This window comes from Mercenaria mercenaria, chromosome 17 (genome assembly GCF_021730395.1).
Source record: "Mercenaria mercenaria strain notata chromosome 17, MADL_Memer_1, whole genome shotgun sequence".
Classification (NCBI taxonomy): Eukaryota; Metazoa; Mollusca; class Bivalvia; order Venerida; family Veneridae; genus Mercenaria; species Mercenaria mercenaria.
In genome coordinates, this window is record NC_069377.1 from 49,504,045 (window position 1) to 49,515,689 (window position 11,645).

Consider the following 11,645-nt stretch of genomic DNA (forward strand, 5'->3'; position numbering starts at 1 on the left):
AATATATATTTTGTATTGTTCATATAACCGTCTATTTATACACATACGGCGAGAAAATAACTAACAAACTAATTCAATTTTCTACTATTGAATTACATACTTGATGTTTTATTCCTTACAATTTCTGTTATTTCAATCATTGTAAAAGAATGAAAAAGATACATTTTCAATAATCTTTTGCTCAAAACTTAACAATTATACACGTGGCGCCCACATTAAAAAGACAGTTTAAAGTTGTTTTTTTTTAATTACTGTTTCTGAATATTTCCCCCCTTAATACCAGACTGTATTCAAGCCCACAACAACAATCTTGTTTTTTCCTGGAACACCCACCTTTAACGGAAAAAAGAAACCCCATAAGTGACACGAGAACAACGTGAGTGTAGCTCTCGATGGTGCAATTGCAAAGGAGAAGAGGTCGTATTAGCAGGCGTTATTTTCGCGGATATTGATAGAGTGTATAAATTGCACTGCTTCCATTGGTTAGCGGACATGACAACATAGAACGGCACTAAACAGGATCGCGTGCTTGGAAACATTGTAACACTTTGTGGAGAAACGGATTGGTTGTTAAACTGACGAAAAAGTAACGAGGTTGGTTTCTTGTTTAAGTTTATTTTTCTTTATGTAGTTTTTTTTTCTTTCTTCCTGTATTTACTTTTTATTCATGCATTTATTTGCATTATTTTTTAAATATTTCCAATTTTAAACGTAAACTATTCAAAAGGTCCACATAGAAATGTTCGAATAATTGTATAATTTATATATGCCTTACTAACTTTTCATACTTTATACAAAAATAGCGCTGTATTTCGTTTTAGTTGGATTGTTGATTTTTTTGTTTAAAAGAATCCCATTGTTCATTCAAAGAAGTAACCAGTTTTAGACATATTCACAGAACAATTATGAAAATATCTTACGGTTTTCAGAAATCTGTGATAAGGTTTGTGTTTTTCATATATCTTGTAAACGTTTGAAAATTAAATTATAATAGGTTTACGTATACTGCTTATGATATCGCCATTTTATAGATAAGAAATATAGATTATAACATACAAAAGTTTACTTAATTTCCAAGAACAAAAGAAACATATTACAAACAGATATAACTATAATTTAATGATAAGAAACATGTTTGAAACGTTGTACCCAAAAATTGATTATTTGTCTAAATTGTATCTATTTTTAAGAACATAACAACATCAGATTCTGTCAGTGTACTGAATGTCCTTTTCATGAAAATTCGTGCAGGTTTAATCTAAATTAAAACTAAAACGACAACTAGCGATGAAGCAAAAATGTGCAGTAAACTTTGTTTCTCAAGCGATGTGTCCATACAATCAGTATCTTATTAAATTTTGATCGATTACGCGTAAACATGTCATATACATATATAGAACATGAAAAATCAAAACGGCTGTGCAGCGAAGCCGAGAAGAACAAAACTGATCATACCAAAGACGTAAAAATGGTACCAGTTAGCTCCCTTGCTTGGCGCTCAACATTAAAAGGGAAAATGGCTGCTCTTATCTCGTACCCTCGTGGCGATGGTTTCCATCAGGAATGAGGTGTCGAAAGTGATTTATATAAGTTCACAATCGACCTAAAAATAAATTGGTAAAAACCAACTTACTCCACAAAAATGAAGAAGAATAGATAGTTTGGTGAGCAAAGAAATTTCCTTTCCTTGGTATACAATAAACTGTTCAGCTGCTCATCAAGTATGTACAAAAAGAAGCATTTACAATAACATTTGTGTTTGCACCAAGGTCGTTTATTGTCAGAACAAAAGTGAACAGGCAATTTGAAAACTAAATGATATTTGTATTATTCTTTTTGAAAGTTGATGTTATTGCAAGTTTTTCTTAGATAATACTATACAAGCGTTACTAAATTAGAAAACTTGTGTTTATTGAATGTTAAAATTTCATTTAATACTGACTAATATAATTTAAAAGGGGTTTTATATAAGTACTTAGTTACATTCTTGCTTCCATATATTTGAAGTTAAATATTATTTGTTAGTAATGAAAATGTTAACAACTATTTAGGACAAGGTCTGTTAATTATTTGCACATTTTCAAGAATGTACTGAAATCAAGACTGAACTAAAACATGTTATTTATCCCATTCAACATGTACAACGGACATTTTTATTTTTAGTATATTCTGTTAAAGACATATTTGAGGAACAAAGGGACTCATGTCATAGAGTTAGATCCCTTTTAGAAATGTATGTTTTATTATTTTTCATGATTTTTTTAATTACTCACCTTAAATACGAAAGTATTAATAATGTAGACTATTGCTTTTGATTTCAATATAATTTCTAATTTATACTTGCATTTGATAAATATTGAGATATTTTAACAATCTGAAACAAAAGTCAAGTTTTAAAACAATATATTCATATAGTTTCAATCTATCCTGGTTGGACAACTAAGATATGTAAAGGGAGTTAATTAAATTTTTACAAAGTTACATTTCTAATGAATTTCGGCTAAATATATATATATGTGTTTCAATATAAATGCTTGACAAATATAACACAATAGTTCTCATAGTCATATGGTTTCTTATGCATATTATGTTTGTTTAATTATACATATGCTAAAATAACTATATCTTGGTTGGGCAACCAAGACAGGCAAAACAAATTAAAAAAAAATACCTCCAGAGAAATTTTTACACAAGACTTGAAGTATGTGTAAATGATCATTTGTCAAACTTTTGAACAAACTTAGTACTTGATCAAAATCTGATTAACCATCTTTAAATCTATGCTACTAACTATTTCGTATTCTCATATGCCCACTTAGCATGCACATTACCTTGTGGATATTTTATGCTCCCACCATTAAAATTCTGTAAGCCCTGTCTGTTCGTACGTCCGTCCGTCCGTCCGTTCATCCGTCCTTGCACAAAATCGTTTGTTTTGCAATGTCGGATTGTTTGTTTTGCAATGTCGGATTGTGCAATAACTTGGCAAAAATAACCACCAGAACAAGAAGATGTGTTGCGTTCAAGACCCCTACCCCTACCGTAAAGGTCTATGTTACAGTATACATGTTCTATTGTCAAAGTGTCATCACAGGACTTACACTTTTGTATCCTGTTATCACATAGTGGGGGCATACGTGTATTTCTAGTTTTAATTGTTGATGCTTTGTGGTCATTATTGTAAAATCATGCATATCAAGTTCTGTTTTATTGCATGATAGATATTATAGTCATATTCATGAAACATGCAATATCAGTGAAATTTTTGAAACACTATTTTCATCTCTCTTGTGAAAAAAATCTTCAAAAGAAAAAAAAATGTGTAATATTCATAGTTTCATTTTATTTAAAAAATTATTACTTAATATTAAGCTGATGACTAAATGACTAATTATCAATTTGAAAAGGTTCAGTAGTCAGTAACGTTTATCAGAATTTTATAACAAGTTTTGAAACGTGGAATCACCCTTCCTTGCAAATGCAAATTAAGGGCAGGTGGAAATTTCACTGACACTTCAGCTGTTAAACCATTTTAATATTAATACGATTTAGAATTTCTAGAATGTGTACTTTTTTTTATTAACCATTGATTGATTTACATTAATGGCATTCAGTGTGTGTGTATCTCCATGATAGCTCTAGAAACTTTTGAATTTTGAATAGTTGTTAAAATCAATTTTCAAGATGAAGCAGTACTCACTGTGTGAAACGTAGTTCTATATTCATTAAGGACACGTTGAAAATTAATACTGAACTGTGGAAACAATAGGAAAACAGAATGCAATAAATACTTACAAACGCAACAGCTGAACTCTCTGTATTCTGGTATGACAAAACTAGTCTGAGTCCGTTTCGTTATAGACAGTGTATTTGATGTTCACGGTATGACAACTATCCAGTATCACACGTATACCAAGTACACATCCTGCACTATCGAATACTTAAATAGGGAAATGTTTCCTCGTTTCCTTGTTACTTAGTTTTTAAAATTAATACAATGATTTAGTGAATATAAGTAATTACATTACAAAAATGCCTAGATTAGGTGATTTTCATTTTAGGAGCGGTATATCGCTCTTGAAAGATAATCCACAAACCAAAATGTCAAAAAGAACGTTTTGTCACTTGGTGGTGGGTGTTGGGTGGTATCTATTAAATGTGTCGCTGAACAGCGTTGCCGCTCAAAAAATTTATTTTTTCTGGACACCGTGTCGCAATTTTTCATTTCGCTAAACTGTCCTACCCTGTGCACTTTACTCAGCCAAAACAAAAGCCTGAAAACTGGCATGTGGTTATCAATTTAAACTTTCCACAAATTACGTCGTTTACAATAGAAGTCTACAAAACATGAGAAATTTTAGCCTTCATGTCAGCTTTAAATACAGCTTGTTCATTATTCAACGGATTTTAAATATAAACATAGACAAATAGCTAGATTACAAGAAAATACCTATCCGCTCTAGCGCTGACAGTGTGCCAGTACCAGGGTATGATGTAGACAGGTGACACGTACTCAAACGTTCTGAACTTAAACACATATTAAACCAGGACGCCCAAGGTTTATAGATGCGATGTAATAGCAATATTACAAATCACTACCAAGGCACATCTAAGTTCCTTTAATGGCAATGTTACTGCACTCTGTGACTTCCTTATGCCACGAAATATGTTTTCAAGGAATGTATCATCATTAGACAGTGTAGTGTTTAGAGCGTAAAATAACTATTTTATGTTGCTTAGAATACGTTCTTTGTTTCTGTATTATATGACATTGCAGAACACAACTACGCCCTATTAAAACTATTTTATATGGTGGCATATTTCTGCATACGATAACCAGATAAGTTTCGCGAAAATGTATCGAGTTTTCACGAAAAACAAAAAATGTTTCGCGAAAACATAAAAGCTTTTCACGAAAAGAACTGCAAATATTAAGTGGAAAAAATTGTGTTAGTGCCCACTTCTGCATAAGAAAACCAGATAGGTTTCACAAAAATGGACCAAGCTTTCATGAAAAACGGTAAAGTTTTCGCAAAAATAAAACGTTACCGTTCCATACACTATTGAGGCCATGAACAACAACTTTGTGAAATATATTGTAATTCTGACTCGGATTCTTTGAGACTTTCTAAATATCTTAAGGAAGCATATTACGAACGTGTTGTACAATTCTGAAAAAAAGAAACAACAAAAAAAAACTTTACGCCCAAAATCAACATTTTCTTATGACAATACATGAGTCATATAATTAAAATAAGATCTACTTTTATTATAGTCGCTTCTTGAGTTGTAACTTATATTTGGTTCAAGCAAAACTAGCACGAAGTTCTCGAACATTTTGTTTGGAATAAGTAAATCATACAGTAGATACGAATATAAAGGTAATAAAATATGTCATCCAGAAGTAAGCCCAGAAACGAAAACAATACTCATAAGAGTTGTAATGTAATTTACAGTCTGCAATGCCGAAGTTAAGTATATTTTGTTATAATGTCATTCATTGGAGAGCAATCACTCGCCGCCCTAACTGAATTAATAGAGATACTTTTTTTCTAAAGTCACAAACATTCTTTAAGGCCTTGTATTATCGACAGTGTCAGTGGAAAAAACCCATGTCATTGGTTCGGCTGTCTATTTAACAAATCCATAACAGGAATTCTCGTGACGTGATTTTCTGTTCAGGAATCCATCGGGTGGCAATAGAAATATGTAGAATAGTCTTAGTTTTATTGGCAAAATTGTAGGCCTTATTTTCGAAAGAAAACATGTAAATTCTTAGCAAAAGTAAAATGATTTATTTCGAAATGTTATAATATGTAGTTATTCTAACATAACATCTGACATGGCTCGATATTTTTGCCAGTTAATTAGACAAAGAAGTAATTCAACAACTGTTGACGCGCGGACCGGGGAAAGAATATTATGACGTCAATTACGACGTCAAATAATCGTATTACGTCGGATTAAATACTACCCGGATGACTGAAGTTTAGCATGTTTTAATAGAAATAAACTGAAGCTAGATCTATCATTGATGGTGATTCATACCCACTAAAGCTTTGTTTGGAAGTTTATAACATTCAAGACAAAATTATAGTTACTCTATTCTTTATATCCATGTATTGTCATCTTTTGTTGTGTATTGTTAGTATTAAATTCCTTTCAGAAGAGGCAATAAGTAGTAAAAAATAAATACAACTAGGAAATAGGCCTGTCTTCATTACGATTCAGGACAAAAAATTTACAATAGAGCTTTTCAATTCTTCTTATTAGCATGTTTGATTATATCGAATTACATTAACTAATTCTTGTATTTTTGTCCCACACCAGTTTAGCAGAATTCACTTAAGTTCATGAAAAGCCCCTATCGTTAAAAATGTGAAAAAAATCAAGTACAACAAGTCACATTAAATCCCCTTCTGCGGTGTTAATGTCATTCTCTTGAATATCTAGTATGTATCACAATTAGAAAGGGGCACAATTTGTATAAAAAGACAGAGTTATAGGGTATATTATGTAAACTTGCCGTATAAGCCAAGAGGTTTCAGAAAAGTTCCAGTGAAATACCTTTATTGGTTTCAGTCACATTTTCCAAGTGCAATAGCCAGATTTAACGTATTAAATGGAGGATAATTTTGTCAAAATAACATATTTATGATTTAACTTGTCATGATATATTATTATTATTATTATACCACATTTATATAGGGCTCTTTCCAAGCACACGTACACCAAAGAGCGTTACAGAGTACATTCAAACAATACAAACAATTACACATTCAACACAAACAAAAATGCATTTTCTGATCAACAAAACTCGTGAATGTAAACCATATCGATATATGCATATTTAAAAGTATTTAAGTGACCCTAGGATAAAATACTGTTCTACGCTGTGATATGAGGAAAAATATACTAGTCAATTTACGAAATGTTGCACAAAGAAGTGGGTTTTCAGCAGGCTTTTGAAAGCAGCCAAAGAGCCAGCTTCCCTGGTCTGGACGGGAAATGAGTTCCATAGCATATTTCAATAACATATGATTATTTTAATTCCATAACATAACATAACGTAACGTAACGTAGCGTAGCGTAACGTAATGTAATTTAATGTAACGTAACGTAATGTAACGTAACGTATGGTATGGTATGTATTAATACTGTATTTTATTCAGTAATTTATCTAACTTTTGAAAATCATGACTTAATGAGTCCAATAGAATTTTTCAGGAGAACGCATATAATTATGGTAAAGCTTGTCAATGCAATTGACATGCTGAGGCATTTTGTTTCCGTTCCTTCATTGCAAAAACATAGTCTAAAAAAATCTCGCAGTAACTAAGTTATGTTTATATTTTGTGCTCTGGAAGACGGTTCAGATGAATTAGTTAATTGTAATTATTCTAGAACTGTTCGATTCAGCTTCACTTGACGAAACTGATACAGATCTCACGTGTGTATTCGCTTTATTTATATCGCGGGAACATCCATTGTTGAACCTTTTTATATTGTCGCTAGGCCCACAGTGGTCATTATCATCAGCATTGGACCTCAATGGACGTTAACTTAATCTCCCTCGTGGCAATGATTTACGGAATAATCATCATTAGGAGCCTATATTTAATGTTCACATAATGCTGCGGGAATTATGGATAAACGCGAGTAATTAATTGTGTTTGTTGCATAAAAACATGAACAGTGGTGGGCTACTAGTATCTGGGAATTCCAGCGTGGAATTTCTCGTTGTATCTAGTTACGAGAGAGTGACATGCTTGCAACAACTGATACTTAATCATACAATTATCCCTAGTCCCAAAGGTTTTCACTTTCATCAGTCTTAGCACTCTTTTCAGATCTCTGCTAGTTGCGATCATTTCCTGATTGTTTATGTACTGACGAGATATGAAAACGCAAGAAACACATGCCTGAATATATTTTTTTTACAACTGAAAAGCATCACTTTCCAATGTTCAACACATACACATCTCGATACTCTATACCCGTTGTGTTCAAATTTAATCAGCACAACAGAACATCAAATTAACACAATGGGAACAGAGTATCGAGATGTGATTGTGTTGAACATTTCAAGGTGATGCTTTTTGTAGTAAAAATATATTCAGGCATATTTTTGCTGCGTTTTCGTATCTCGTTTACGGATTTGCAAGAAGTCCCAATGTTGTTTACATCACCTCAATGCATAAAAAATGCATTTACTTCTTAGATATATACATTCACTATGCATTTTGTATAAAAGGAAAAATAACATTCATTTTCATATAAACAATATTGGCGCAGTAATATAAAGGACAGCCCTTTCTTGCGATATGACGCATAAACAAAGTGAAAAATCGACAATTAAAGCCTCATAAAAGATGACGGTTGAAACTGAATCGACAATACAATACGATATTCTTTAGATTTAATATTTAATAATATTTCGAAGCAAAACCAGGAGCTTTATACTTATCTTTTAACGTGGGTGCAAGTTTTTTTTTCAGCTGCCCTACCTAGCTTTGTTAAGACTGATAACCGGAGGATTGAAATTTTATTTTCTGCGTTTATACGAATAATGGATTCCAATGTGGGTTATGCCCTAATAAAAACACAAAATTAGCATTCAATCCTAATTGAAGCCATTTCAGATATTTATTTTTATTGCATACAGTTAGTTCTTTCCCAATCAATATTCTAGTTCAAATAAAAGGACCAGCTTTAAAACTAAATTATATTTCTTCATTTCTTCTAAACTGTTGTATTGAGGATATACCTTGTGTTCAGCAGAAATGTTCGGGTCTGCAAGGGACCATTTAACGAAGCCTACTTTTAGCAATGTTAGAACCTAAAACCAAGTTTCAAGAAAAGTAATACTGCGTAGCTTGAAGTGCTATAAACAAGACACGATTATCTTAAAGATGCTTAAATCTTCCTCAAGGGAGAACCTCGGTAATTAGTCTGTGAATAACTTGTCAAATATTAATACGAAAGGTGAGACATATTGTGTCACTATTACATTTGGCTACATGTAATCAAGTTTCTATTTTGTTTTATTTACGTCTCATCATTGTACAACAAATATATAACATATTTATAATAACATACGCAGTAAAAGTACAATTCCATTCAAATTTGAATAACAGGAGACTTATTATCACAGATAATCTATACACACAGTCACACAAACACGTCTTTTTACATCAACACATATTTATATAATAAAACTGAGGAGCAGTCGCTAATTGAAAGTTAAAAAAATCTTAAAACCAAAATAAGGTATTAAGAATCTGAAAAGTGAAATGGGGACTACTGTGCAATTAAGGAATGGTTTAAAAATTAGCTATCACCCTGGACCAGATCAAGGATGAACTAATTATGACAACTGTGCTTCTCAGATTAGATAAATTGCCAAATCATACTACAGAGTAAAACAAAATATTATATCAGACATTATTTATAATGACAAAATACAATGTTTTATACAATGTTAAGCATATGAAACATATTTATATAAAATGTTAATTCTAAGTTGAAGAATACAGTAGTAGGGTTTTGCCGTCAAAATTGTCATATCTTTGTTGAAGTGTACAAAAAGTAGTTTTTCGTCTTCTGATAAATTAACGAAATTCTTGTTTATATTTGATGCTTTGTTTAACATTGGTTGCCTTAATTCATCATATGAACGACATTGAATAAGTACATGTTTTTCATTTTCTACGGAAGATTTACAAGGTTTCCATACCTTCCTGTCTCTTATCTAATTGGCGCTACACTATTAGTAAAGAGGCTCGATGCTTTAAATGCATAATGTAAACTCACATAATCGTCAGTTACAAAGTCCTCTTTTAGTAATTTATAAGTCTTTAGTTTATTGCCAACTCGTCTACTTGTGCCAGTGGCTCAATTAATAAGAGTTTTCCATTCAGCTTTATATAGTGACACAGCTGCTTCTACCATTCTATTAAAGTAGTTTTTGGTGACATGTGAAACTTCAAGTAAACTTAAATTTTCTAAACACTTAAGATATTCAAATTGCCAGTTTCTACATTTCTATCACTTTTCAACCTACATGTATTAAAAACTTATTAATTTACTGTATTAGTTTCCATTTCCATAAATCTATGCCATGCTGACTAACAGATCTCAACTGTTTCACATGTGGTGGTTGCCAAGCTAATTCCCCATAAACTGTAATTATGTTTATAAATGCATATACACTGTGGTAAGTACAAGAATATAAAACATATGTAAAATTTGTCAGTTCCAGGAGACAACATCTCTTAAAATGGAAAACACGAAACAAATTTCAAGTACAAAAACATTTGTAATGATTCTGCGAGACTTCACACGGTATATTTTCTGAAAACATGACACAACACTAATTTAAAACGCCATACGTGTCCAAATCCTAAATATGCACGCTTCAATTCAAATACTCCGAAGAAATTTCTAAATCTTTAACATGCTTTCTTTTCATTGCAGAGACACAAAAAGGATATGAAGGCTGTCGGGCAAAAATCATCTTCAAAAATAATGACTCTTGTCATAGTTGCCATGGTGACGTTGCTAGGTTATGTATCAACATATAGAATAGAATCAAAAAGTGGGTCAGGCGTACCTTGTGCAAAATGTGATGTGCAAGACATACACCCGTTTCTTATGAAAAAACTAGCACCGATATGCGCGGCCTGTGGTGACGTTTTCGGACATGGATACGAACATTGTTGTCTGTGTCACGAATACTTCTTCGAGCAATGCAAAGATGCTTTTAGAAAATGATTCACGGAAGGAAACAGGTCAACGTCAACAAAATTAACATATCCATCTGCAACCAAAAACGGCGCTTACAAAAGATATTCATACTGCAAGAGCTGTATGACACTCAAATGATGCACGGATGAACTCTTTGGAAGCATTATACTGGACTTTTGCGCTCTTATGATTATCATTGCAAACAATCTTTCTTTTCTCTTTCCTTCAATTAAAGGAGTTTATCACTTTATTGAGAAAAGAATAATAAAACCTGCCACTACATACATTCACAACTGAACATCTTAACTGAATGACTGATCACTAATTCTCTCATTGATTGATTGGTGTATTTATTTATTTGTTACCCAACAAAGTGTTACAGTAAACATGAACAACATAAATTTGATTAGGATTTTTTTTCTTATAGTTATTGGCCCTACGAATGTGATTGCAGTGTTTGCTTGAGTGCCGTGAGTACACTGCGACAGATACCTCAACTCCTGTTTTGTTTTGCGTACAAAGAAAAAAATCAGCCAACTACATTTGTATATATGTGTATCTCGGATCTAATCATGACATTAGCTTTGCACTCAAATCGTAAGATTTACCTATGCACTAGGTGGAAACACGACCCCTTATACATATGTGTGGACTTCTTCCAATTTAAAATCATGATAAACACGTTCAAAGGCGCTTTACATAGTTCAAAGAGGTTATTTATTATGTGTGATTTAGAATATTTCATTATGTCGCTTGGCGAACACGCGGCTTATGTAGAACCTTGGGCTGTGTCGTCCTAAGCACGCGCCAACGAGATACAAAACAAGTATTTCGTCTTGACACGGGCGCCAAAACGACATTTTTGTTAATTTAATTCGTACCAACATGAAATAAAGCTG

At 32.3% G+C, this 11,645-nt stretch overlaps 1 long non-coding RNA gene across 1 annotated transcript; it reads left to right on the top strand.

Annotated features, from left to right (window-relative positions):
* Positions 1 to 429: 429 nt before the first annotated feature.
* Positions 430 to 11,152, top strand: LOC123537216 (uncharacterized). The gene is made up of 2 exons (XR_006683489.2): positions 430 to 594; positions 10,477 to 11,152. It is a non-coding gene; the product is annotated as an uncharacterized LOC123537216 (long non-coding RNA).
* Positions 11,153 to 11,645: the final 493 nt, after the last annotated feature.